This window comes from Carassius auratus, chromosome 43 (assembly GCF_003368295.1).
Source record: "Carassius auratus strain Wakin chromosome 43, ASM336829v1, whole genome shotgun sequence".
Lineage (NCBI taxonomy): Eukaryota > Metazoa > Chordata > Actinopteri > Cypriniformes > Cyprinidae > Carassius > Carassius auratus.
In genome coordinates this window covers 414,531-424,985 of record NC_039285.1, presented here as the reverse complement: position 1 = coordinate 424,985, position 10,455 = coordinate 414,531, and the positions used below count along the sequence as shown (strand labels likewise).

Here is a 10,455-nt window from a genome sequence, read left to right as displayed (position 1 = left end):
ATCAGCTGGAATACCACAACTTTACGGTTTCAGCTTTAGTTTCTGTTTTAGATCATGTTTGGTCACTCGTGAGAGTTCAGGTGGAAGGGAAGGATCTCACCTGTCATGACTCCAGCGTCCACAGCCTGCAAACACACACACACACACACACACACACACACACACACACACACACAGATGAGAGAGCAGCAGACACAACAATCCTCACATACTGAGATCCTCCAGACGTGTGTCTCAGACGGAGCAGGACGTACCGCGGCGTCCGTGTGCTGATTGGTGGAGGAGCTGGCGGCTCCCTGGTTGTGTTTGGGGCTGCAGTAGCCGCTGTCGCTGTCGATGTCTGCCTCGCTGACCCCCTGCTCTCCGGACGACTCCTGCTGGGACGTGTGTCTGCGCCAGGCCTTCTTCCACTGCGGAGGACTCGTCGGATCCGACACACACCTGACGCCGCCGGACGCCTCGCCGGGGAAATCTGAAAACACGCGTGGAGCAGTATGCTCAGGGGTCATTAGTTCAGGACTAAAGGTCAAAGGTCAGCTCAGTACCTGTCTGCTGTGCTGCATCCACCAGCAGCACCGTCTTGAATCTCCCATCAGGCCCGGCGGCACACACCTCCTTCTGTACCGCTGTGCTCCGCATCACGGGACGCTTGGCTCTGATTGGCTGAGCCATCGGCTGCTGTGAGTGACACGTGAGCTTTAGTTTACGCTAGCCAGCAGTGTGTGGTGTGTGTGTGTGTGTGTGTGTGTTCAGCTGTGGTCTCGTACCTTGTGCAGGACGGGGTTTCGTGAGACTCCTCTTCCTCTCTGAGTCTGTGTCAGCGTGCGCTCGCTGCAGTCGGAGACGGGTTGAGGACACCGGGTGGCAGGGGTCCCGTGTAGGGCCCAGGGAAGGGCTGGTAGAAGCCCATGACGGGAGGACAGGGCGAGGGCATGATGGCGTGGTAGTATGTGGGGTAATCGCTGGAGACGGGGGGGCTGTGGGGACGACAGGATGGGGTACGCCAGGTACGGCCCCCCGGGGCCCGGGTTCAGCTGCTGCCAGCGCTGATCTCCGTTATACACCGCCATCTGCCGACTGAACCACACACACACACACACACACACACACACACACACACACACACACACACACAGATTATAAAGGGAACACGTGTCTAAAAACACTTCAGAGGCTTCTCATAGTCTTATCTCACACTAGACCACAGACAACATGATCTACATGATTTAATACGGGTTATTAAGGGTCGTTAAAGAACAAAACCATGTCTGTATTTAAATCTAATGCTTTGCACCGGTTTCATATCATTCAACATCATTCACCTGATAAAAAAACTATGGAACTCTATTAGATGGACTCATCAACAGAGTGAAGCAAACGTGTGTGTGTGTGTGTGTGTGAGAGAGAATGAGTGTGTGTGTGTGTGTGTGTGTGTGTGTGTGTGTGTGTACCTGTTGTTCTGATTCTCCTGAACGAAGGGGTAGCAGGTGATCAGGTAGGAGGGGATTTGTGTGGGCTCAGCTCCACCCTCACCGCACAGACTCATGGGTAATAATGACACTTCAACACCTTTCTTCTGAGGGATAAACGGTTCTACTTCAGCAGAGAGCTTTATATCCTGAACACACACACACACACACGAGCACATGAAACAGCAGGAACACACCCTCCTAAAAAAAGCTACAAAAAACACATTCACTACAATTTTAACTTAAAACTTAAAAATAATAATATTCAAATTTGATAGGAAATTTTAGTCTGGGGGAAAAGCTACTTCCCACAAGAGGGCACTTTAAGCAAAAGTGAACCAAATCAAGCAGCACATTAAACTGTTTATTCAAAGCAAAGGAATAACAGGACTAAAATCATTTAACAAACTGCAGAAAGAGTTACACACACAAACACATGCAGTTCAATAGAAAGAACACACAGTACCTCACTGTAAACACAGAATGATCTAAACTATCTCAACACTCCTGAACACCTCCAGAATGATCACAGATTTAATAACCGTCTAGTCTGTGTTCAACTCAAACCAGCGTTTCTATGTCCATGAACATGAGCGCTGTATTCTGTGGGTCGCACAGATCTCCTGCAGTAAGAGAGGTGTGTGTGTGACCTGTGCAGGAAACACATGCAGTTCCTCCTCCAGAAACCCCCTGCATCACATACACACGCTATTCAGGTTTCAGCGGGACGTCACTCGAACAGGAAGCCAGAACCAGCTGGCCAGGTGATGTCATCACATTCCACACATTCCTGAAGCTCTCCGGTGAAGCAGACCAACCAGACCTCCATCATTCTCTGTTATCTGGAGAAGCACAGGCTGAACACGTGTGTGTGAGACACTTCCTCATCACAGCGTTCACAAATCCTCTCTCTACGACCTGGACAAGCTACAATCACTACATTACAGATAATATAATGGATATGCATGCACATTAATTTCCATTGAGAATGAATGTAAGAGAGAACCCTGAACACACATAAAAAGTTCTGTCTCAACTCCTCCCTGTAGGAAGATGCAATATGAGAATAATGTAAAGAAAAGATTCCCTGATGAAACACACACAATCATTCAGAAACAAAGGCACGTCTGATGCTGAGATCCAGAGCGCTGACCGTGTGTGTGTGTGTGTGTGTGAATGGAGTGTGTGTTTTAGCACACAGCAGTAATTGTTCATCTGTAGGTGGTGGGTGGAGCTCTGTACACTCTTCCGATTGTGACATCACACACAGATCGGCTCTCTCGTCCAATCAGATCACAGATGGTAACACAAGTCCACGCAGATAATCATTTCTTTATAATCGTCTCCAAATGCAAACTCTCCTCTCACCAGATTTAAAGCGAGCAATATGACAATACAGCATTAATACATCACAAACTAGGGCTTCACGATTATGACAAAATCATATTTGTTGATTATTCCCTTGAAAATGAAATTGCGGTTATTAATTATGATTATTACAATTTACATCGCATGATGTTTATACCATTGTTTAAAGCAAATGCACGCCATATATTCACATGAAAACAGGCTAACTAAAAACTTAACCAACTATACAGTAGATTGGTTTCTTCTTTAAATAAATAAAAATAAAAGTATGCATGGCTTTATATTAAAACTAAAATGAAAACAGAGAGAGAGAGGATGTAATCAGACAGAAACAGTTATTCTGTCACCGTCTGGTCAGATTACCCCCAGGTTAGTATTTGGGTTATACAGGGACTCGAACCCTTCCCTTAATAAACCGCCCCTGAAGTTCATCTCCACTATTACATTTGCACTCAAGTTACAATATAACACTCAAAACTTGTGATGAACGGAGGAAACACACCAGCAGCATTCTGACAACACACACACACTGAACCAGACGAGTGTGAGACACACACAGAAACATCACAGACACAACGGGAATGTGATCAATGCAGAAAAACCAGACGGATCAGAAGTGACTGGGGACGCAGAAACCAACACACACACACACACACATATAAACACACACACACTGTGAAACTTGTGTATTAAATAAATTCAGTGCACACAGACTGAAATAGTTTAAATCTTTGGTTCTTTTAATTGTGATGATTTTGGCTCACATTTAACAAGAACCCACCAATTCTGTACCTCAACAAATTAGAATATGGTGATATATCAATCAGCTAATCAACTCAAAACACCTGCAAAGGTTTCCTGATCCTTCAGAATGGACTCTCAGTTTGGTTCAATGTGCTACACAATCATGAGGAAGACTGCTGATCTGACAGATGTCCAGAAGACAATCATTGACACCCTTCACAAGAAGAGTAACCAACAAACATTGATTACCAAAGAAGCTGCTGTTCACAGAGTGCTGTATCTAAGCATGTTAACAGAGAGTTGAGTGGAAGGAAAAAGTGTGGAAAAAAAAGATGCACAACCAACCGAGAGAACCACAGCTTTATGAGGAGTGTCAAGCAAAATCAGTTCAAGTATTTGAGTGAACTTCACAAGGAATGGACTGAGGCTGGGGTCAAGGCATCAAGAGCATCACACACAGACATGTCGAGAGATTTACTGAACCACAGACACTGTCAGAGGCATCTTACCCAGGCTAACGGGAAGAACTGGACTGTTGCTCAGTGGTACATAGTCCTCTATTCAGATGAGAGCAAGTTTTGTGTTTCATTTGGAAACCAAGCTCCTAGAGTCTGGAGGAAGGGTGGAGGAGATCATAGCCCAAGCTGCTTGAAGTCCAGTGTTAAGTTTCCACAGTCTGTGATGATTTGGGGAGCAATGTCATCTGCTGGTGTTGGTCCATTGTGTTTTTTTTGAAAACCAAAGTCACTGCACCCATTTACCAAGAAATCTTGGAGCACTTCATGCTTCCTTCTGCTGACCAGCTTTTTGAAGATGATGATTTCATTTTACAGCCAAAAGCACCAAAAGTTGGTTAAATGCCCATGGTGATGGTCACCAGACCTGAACCCCAGAGAGAATCTATGGGCTACTGTCAAGAGGAAGATGAGAAACAAGAGACCAAACAATGCAGATGAGCTAAAGACCACTGTCACAGAAACCTGTGCTTCAGACCACCTCAGCAGAGCCACTGATCACCTCCATGCCACGCCGAACTGAGACAGAAATTAAAGCAAAACGAGCCCCTACCAAGTACTGAGTACATGTACAGTAAATTAACATAACTTCCAGAAGGCTAACATTTCACTAAAAATGATTATTTTTATTGGTCTTAAGTATTCTTATTTGTTGAGATCGTGAATTGGTGGGTTTTTGTTAAATGTGAGCCAAAATCATCACAGCCCTGATAATCTGTGGACCCCTTGCACACACACACATATACACCACAAACACTCTCAGACACTTACACAAACACAAACAGCTCGGTTCTTATGAACGTTCACTGATCCACACACTCTGTAACTGTTTCTATGAGTGTCAATCATCCACAGATCGATACTTCATAAAGCAGCTGTGTGTGATCAATAATCACAGTGTGGTAGAAGACAACAGTGCTATAGTATCTGAGGTGATGTTAGTTTACCACAGTATAACCATGGTACTCTAATAAGAGGAACAGACTCGTTCATTAATAATCGACTAATCAGTGTAAACCCGCTCTGCGTTTGTTTCAGGGGCGTCATTGTTTTGACGCGCCGTCGCGACGCGCCTGATAAACACCACTGACACACACACATCGCTCATGTCACACACATCGCTCATGTCTCACACACACGTGAGTGTTTGGTCGCCGTGATCGTCGTTATCACGTCGTTTCAGACTTTAATCCCGCGAGCGCTGCTAATGCTAAAGCTAATGTGAGGCCAGCGGATGCAGATAGCGTCCGTGTGTCGTGAAATCGCCTTACCTTCCTCTCGCCACCGTCCATCTCGCTCGCCGACACCGGAACCGAGCCGCGTGCAGCTGTCAGGAGGCCGTGAGCGCGCGCATGATCCGGTGCTGCTCCGGTTGTGATGTCCGTCACCGACTGACTAACTGACTGACACTCATCTGGGACGGAAGCCGCGGAGGGTCATGCGGACACGCGTTGCTGTAATTCCGCAGATAGAGGGCGCAGTGGAGCTACAGCACAAACACTGACTCAGACTGCAAACACTATAATTCATAAATCTAACATCCATTTGACTTCGCAAAGAATTTATCTTACATAATGTGACATAATTTAGAGACAAACTAGTTTTCACTAAACACAATACATCTGATTTTGTCCATTACAATTGGACTGAAAAACATGTAATTTAATGTAATGACACTAAAACAAATTCATTGTATGCGCAAGCATACTTGGCAATAAAGCATTTTCTGATTCTGTTTCAAATTTATTTCTGTGATGTGCAGCTGTATTTTCAGCATCATTACTCCAGTCTTCAGTGTCACATGATCTTCAGAAATCATAATAGTATGCTGATTTGCTGCTCAAGAAACATTTCTGATTATTATAATTATTATCAATATATAGGCCTATATATTATATATATATATATATATATATATATATATATATATATATATATATATATATATATATCCAAAGATCAGCATTTATCTGAAATAAAAAAGCTTTTGTAACATTATACAGTCTATCATTCAAAAGCTTGGAGTTTAAATTACATTTTAAAATATATTCAAATAGGAAACAGTTATAGAAAAAAAATCACAATATTACTGCTTTTATTGTATTTCTGATCAAATAAATGCAGGCTTTGTGAGCAGAAGAGACTTCTTTAAAAAACATTAAAAATATTACTGTTCAAAAACTTTTGACTGATGTGTACTTCTAGTGTAGAATATATCATAAGTACAATGTTCCAAGATTGAATAGAATCAGACTAAATCAATCTTTGAAATAAAAAGTACACTCTACTGAAGTTATTATTAATGTAATGTATTATTGTGTTTTATGTGAGTAATATGGAATAAAAAAAAAAGTCAGGATTTATAGCCTGTGTGATAGACTATATGAGTTACACCCTTCATGGTCATGGGTTCAAATCCCAGCAAAAGCAAGAAATTATCAAATGTGTTTAACCCTCAAGCATCTTTTGTATAGTAGCCCTTAATTGGTCCTTTGTTTTTGTTTTTTATAAATAAATATTATCTTCTTTAAAAATTAAAAAAAAATTGTGATTTTATTTTGTGTTTTTTATTTATTTATTTACCTTTAATGTAGGCTAAAATATTATAATTTTAATATTATATTTAATATTTATTTTACTTTGGCAAAAATAAATGCTTGAGGATTAAGTCGCTTTGGATAAAGCATGAAAAGCCCTTGATTCACCTGAAGGTGGCGCTGCTGTCTTTCATTCTAAAGTGAAAGACTAAAGACTCAGACTTTCTCCAGAAATCTGAAAGTGATAAAGCACTGCTCACCTGCGTGTGCTCATTATAGTGTTTGTTGTGTATGTAAGCCACATGTAAAACACAATTAATGAACCACTCGGTGTTTGTGACCCAACAAACCAGGAATTCTCCTCGTTAACAGATGAACTAGTCCAGGTCCAGAATCAGTGCATCCCAAATCATTTAGGCCACACTGAAAACAATATGACTAAGGTGTCTTAAAGATACATGCACGCATGCTTTTCTGAGATTAGGTAAAACTGACATCTGTACATCAATCCAGATGAAACTGATCTTTAACAGACTTCTTGGAGATGTACCTGTGCTACAGTATCTAGGATATTCAAGATATTTACTTTGAAAATCAAAATTATGAAATACTACTAAGTCATAATTATGCAATAAAAATAAATGAAGGCATACTAAATTGAAATTATGACTTGAAAAGTTTAAATAAGGACACTATAATAATTATGGCTTTATTATGCAATTATGGCAATGTTTTTTTTTTGCATAACTATGACTATGCCACATTTGAGACTTTTAAAGTCATGTTTTGATTTAGCGTGTCATAATTTCGACTTTATGATTTCTTGTCATTTAAAGTCATAATTATGATTTAACAAAGCATGGTGAGGGTAATTGTGGTTATTTTATGTGTTTTATTTAATGTGTTTCTGTCTGTGTTCACTAGAATATCAGTTTATGTTCTTTTCTCATTAACCCAAGTGGTTTGATGTGACATTTTTTTTCTCTCAGAATTTAACACACTTATTTATCCTGCTGTCAAACACGTCTTAACGAGACTTTCTCGCCCGTTTAATGTCGGGTTGCTAAGATGTTTTATAATGAGCATTAAGGTTCGCCCGCTGACACGGTGACCGGAGCGCGATGCGTGACTACACATGCTGTGCTTCTACTTTTACAAGGCTTGCGCGCGATTCTGCTTTTATACACTCATTTAACACACGGGCTTGTTTTTACACATCTAACCCCAGACGCCCCGAGAGCACGCGCGCCGCTGGAGTCTCGCACGCAACCACAAGCACGCGCGCGCACAGACTCGAACCATGTGGATGCGAAGAAGGCCACACAGAGAGAGAGAGAGAGAGAGAGAGAGAGAGAGAGAGAGAACCCAACTAAAACAAAACTTCTAACATTCCAGAAAAGACCCAGAGTTCAGGGACAGAAATACAACTTCACCCTCATTATCATCAAAAACTACACATACCTTGGGTTAAACACAGTGCACACAAACCTCAACTTGGCCATGAGTGCACTAAAAGAGAGAGCAAGAAGGGACTTATATTCCATTTAAAAAAAAAATTCCAATTCGAAATATCTAATTGAATCTGGCTCAAAATATATTCACTATATAGCAGTAAAGTTTGGGGTCCTCTCCTAAATCATGAGTTTGAATAACGGGACAAAAATCCAACTGAAGTCCTGCATATACAGAGTTTTGTAAAAATGTATTTAAGAGTACAGAGAAACACACCTGATAATGCACCCGAAGCAGAATTAAGCCAATACCCTCCACTAATGTGCACTGAGAAACAAGCTATCAAATTCTAGAAGAATCTAAAATTGAGTGACCCCGACTCTTATCATCTTAAAGCCTTTAAAAAACATTAAATGAACCCTGAGAAGATCCCCTAATTCCTCTGGTCCTGAGGCTACACAAACAGACTAACAATAACCACCCTCCTCAGGACACAGAATCCAGCCCAACCTAATGATTCATGCACAGAAACAAACTACCTAGCTTACTGGAATAAAACAACACAAAATCCAAGTAAACTGGAATGCTATTTGGCCCTAAAGAGAGATTACACAACGCAGAATATCTGAGTACAGCCAGAGATCACAAACTGAGAAAAAAAATGACGAGGTACAGCCTGGATATTTATATATATATATATAGAGAGAGAGAGAGAGAGAGGTTATACCTTTACTGTAACCAAGAGCTACACTTCATAATCACCTGCTCTAACTGGAATGATATTCCAAAACTGTTCTGTTCCACAATTAAAATTATTTACCCCAACTTCAAAAAGCTGGAGAACAGTGCTCAATTCATGCTAAGTTCAATATTGTCTTGGTGGAAAAAACACACTGTATTACACTAGGGGCAAAATACCCGAAATAAAAAGAGGGAAAAGTTGAGCAGTGTAGAGTAGACAGTACGACACACACATTCTCCCTCACACACACAGATGCACACACACAAACTCACACACACACATGTTTTTGTGTAAAATGTGTTCATCCCATAGGTGTAATGGTTTTTATTCTGTAGAAACTGTATATTCTATGTCCCTTCACCAACCCTACACCTAACCCTAACCCTCACAGGAAACTTTGTGCATTTTTACTTTCTCAAAAAAACTCATTCTGTATGATTTATAAGTGTTTTGAGAAATGGGGACATGGGTTATGTCCTCATAAGTCACCCTCTCCTTGTAATACCTGTGTCATACCCATGTCATTATACAGAGTTGTGTCCTGATATGACACAAAAACAAGAGCACACACACACACACAAACACACACACACACATTGGATCTTAGTGCTGCGTTTGACACAATTGACCACAACATTCTTTTGCATAGACTTGAACACTTTGTTGCCATTAATGGAAGTGCATTAGCATGGTTTAAATCATACTTATATGAATGAATTGAATGAAGAGGTATCATATAGATCACAAGTGCAGTATGGAGTACCTCAAGGCTCAGTACTAGGGCCGCTACTCTTCAAGCTTTATATGTTACCCTTGGGAGATATCATCAGGAAACATGGTGTTAGCTTTCACTGTTATGCTGATGATACTCAGCTCTATATTTCTTCGCGGCCCGGTGAAACACACCAATTTGAAAAACAAATGGAATGCATAGTCGCTATAAAAACTGGATGACGAGTAATTTCTTACTGCTAAATTCTGAAAAAAACAGAGGTGTTAATTATAGGACCTAAAAACTCTGCTTGTAATAACCTAGAACACTGTCTAAGACTTTTGTGAGAACATGTTGTTCCTCACACAGTGACCAAGTTCACACACATTCGTGCCAGTGCTCTAATGACTGCACTATAACCCTGCTCTCGTTTCCTCTGAAATCATTAGGAAATCCTCAGATCAGACGCAGAAACATCAAGATGAATCTGACGTGACACACTGCAGGTGAAGTCAGTCTGATGTGTTTGAGATGTTTACCAGATCAACAACATCAGGCCAGAGTACACAAACAAGCACAGAGACACGACCCGAGCGGAGAGGAAAAGAACAGCATCGCTCCGCTGGGACGATAGGATCATAATATCGATATCTGTCTTTCAGCAGACCGACTGTCTAAAGTAAATATTAGCACACAACTCACAGCCTCTCATCATCTGGAACGTCGCTCGCATTAACCATGAAATCTGTGAACTGTTTTTCACCTCAGACACACACTCTCTGTTTTGAAGGACAAATTGAGTGCAGGTGTAAAACATGATGTAATGTGAGTAATGAGACATGAAACGTATGATTTTGCAAGTTAAAAGCATAAAACTATTATTGTGGACATAAATACTGAAGCGTCTGCCAACGGT

General features: G+C 41.2%; 1 pseudogene; it reads right to left on the bottom strand.

Moving 5' to 3' along the window:
* The window catches only part of LOC113061205 (selenocysteine insertion sequence-binding protein 2-like), a 6,643-nt pseudogene extending 1,117 nt beyond the window's left edge, over positions 1-5,526 (bottom strand).
* Between the last annotated feature and the right edge of the window lie 4,929 nt (positions 5,527-10,455).